We start from the raw sequence: 2,727 nt of genomic DNA on the forward strand, positions 1-2,727 counted from the left end.
CTGAATTTGCTAGTCATAGGGAGATAGCCACACAAAATCTTACTGGATTTAGAGTAAGTAATCTTTGGATCAGATAAAAAATGGTCAAGCATGGTCACTTGAGCTATATCAGGGCAAGACAGGATAGAGAGGTCCAACAGAGATGCCCAGTTTGGTATAGTCTAGTCAGCCAAACAACAGAGGACACCATTTCCTAATGTTTACTTCACTGAAATACTTATACAACTAATATTGTTATATTGAACATTTTTATTCAAGCTGACATTGTTTTTACAACACTCCTTAAAAAAGGAGTGTTGTAAAAGTTTTTACATGCTTTTGTTGAGTAATATCCTCGTTTAATGTACAATGTATGCAAGGAATATTCATAACCTGATGTCTGATTGTCTTAAGACCAATATGAAATTATTATTTATTTACAATCATAGTTCAGATCCCTCACAATCATAGATAGTAACCTCACAACTAAATGTCTGTTCATTTAAAATACTCAAATGAGTACCTTCCTTAAAGGACAAGGAAAGAAAGTATACCAAAAAAGTCCATTGGACTCCAGAAAAACAAAGCAATTATTCAGTGCAGACTATATGTAATTGGACACTGAGGTCCAGCATATTAGATTTGAAATGGTTATCTGCAGAATGCCAGCTTTAAATCAAAAGCATGTATATTTTCAGTACATTGTGAAAATCACATAGGATTCACAGTACTTTTACTAAACAATTCCCTGTTTCAGAGGACCAATAGTAACTGAAACTGTGTGTTCAATATGCTTTTGTAGGCTTTGGAATTTTTCCTGTGGATACCAAAAGCTGTCACATCATCACTGAACAAAAGTGAACCATTTCCACTGCCGTGCTCATGACAAAGGACACAGATGAGCTGGTGTGCTTTGGATCATGAGTGGTTTGTTTTTTTCTTCCACACGGTTCGCTTAACCATCCCTGTTAATCTTCTATCTCATCTGTCCATAAAATGGTCCCAAAAACCTGCATGTTTTTTTAATGTAATTGTTAAAATTACATTAAAAAAATCTACCGTTGCCTTTTAGTTCTTAATGCATACCTGTGGCTTGCATGTCATGGTAACCCCAGTGATGTTATTGGGGGTTTTCATCTCATCTTTGTCTACATTATGGAAAGTGATTTTAATTCATGATGGCCTGCTTTACTGACACTGGCACTTCTTTTATCCTCATGTTGAGAGACAACAACAAACTCCAGATGCACTTCATACACGAGCGCTGAACGACCAATTATCTGGTTACTTTCATTGTAAAATGGAAGGACTATTTATTTTTAAAAAGGGGGATTTAATTGCATTGTGGTTAACTTGATATTGGCATCTGTAGCTTCAGATTAAAGCCAACAGTCTGAACCTTTAATGCCAATGTCACTGATTTATTTCAAATCTAGTGTGATGGATTAAAAAGCCAAAAGAAGAGCTATCTCACAAAAAGTTTAAATGTTTTGAATCCATTATAGTTTAGGGATTAGATCTTATTTGAAATATACAGAATTATTACATTTAGTTAAAGATACACTTATGTTAACCAAGAAGCAAAAATACTTTATATTTTTCCCCAGCGAAATCAAATACTCTTTATTACCACTTCTCCTTGTAGCACTTAGTGAGGCCTGCTTTGGCACGGATCATGGCAGTAAATCCTTTCCCATAATGCGATATCAGGTTGTGGAACATACTGGGAAGCATCTTGAATAACTCCTCCAGGCAGAACTTTTCCAGGTCCTTAGGGTTTGTATTTGATTACGTATGGACAGCTCTCATTGACTCAGACCACAGGTTTGGGGCTTCTAAATGGATTCAAATTAGGGGACTGAGCTAGCCATGGCAAAATACTGAATTAACGTTCAGTGATCCACATCTTTATTGAGGGGTATTTCGCATTAGTGCCATGTTCAAAGTTCCGACTTCTTGGCAGAATCAACCAAGTTTTTGATCAAACATTCTGCTACATTGAACAATTCAGGTTGCCACTACTCTCTAGAAGCAAAGCAACCAGATACATCCAACACATTCCACCATATTTTCCAGTACTCTTTTAGGTGCACGCATGTCACTTCTTACACTGAACATATTTGTGATTACCATGACTTGAAAATCAATGTATTCTTCTGCTCCAGCAATCCCCCTGACATTTCAAATAGCCTGTCATTTTTGAGATGGGATGCAAACGATCCTTGTATTTCTTTTAGTGCACGTCTTTGTGTAGCTCAGCATCTTTGTCACTGTTTGTGTGAGGTTGTAAGATGGACTTCTACGCTCGTCTTGGCAAATAAAAGCACTGTTTCGTGGTCTTATTATATTTTAGGATGTTAACTCTAAACTTGAAATGAAAATAATAACGTGTTTTGAAAAAAAGGACATGTTTCCATAAAGTTTTGTTTTGTTTTTTGTTTTTTTTTTGGGGGGGGGGGGGGGGGGGTTGCTGTTGTTTTAATTTTATGAATAATTCTATTGTTATGGCATTTTTTCTTCATATTTACTGAAGAAAAACAATAATTTTGCAATTACTTCTATAGGAAAATATTTCTCTTTTATCCACATAAACATGCCTTAATAAGTATTTAAAATAATAATAATTTGTTAAGAATAGGTTTTCTCCATGGAGAATGCACCATTGCCTAAACATACTCCACAGTGATAGAGTGAATGTACACTGAAATGAATCCAGAGAGAATATAAAATGATAAGAAGGTACTTTTG

Source organism: Electrophorus electricus, chromosome 23 (genome assembly GCF_013358815.1).
Source record: "Electrophorus electricus isolate fEleEle1 chromosome 23, fEleEle1.pri, whole genome shotgun sequence".
Lineage (NCBI taxonomy): Eukaryota > Metazoa > Chordata > Actinopteri > Gymnotiformes > Gymnotidae > Electrophorus > Electrophorus electricus.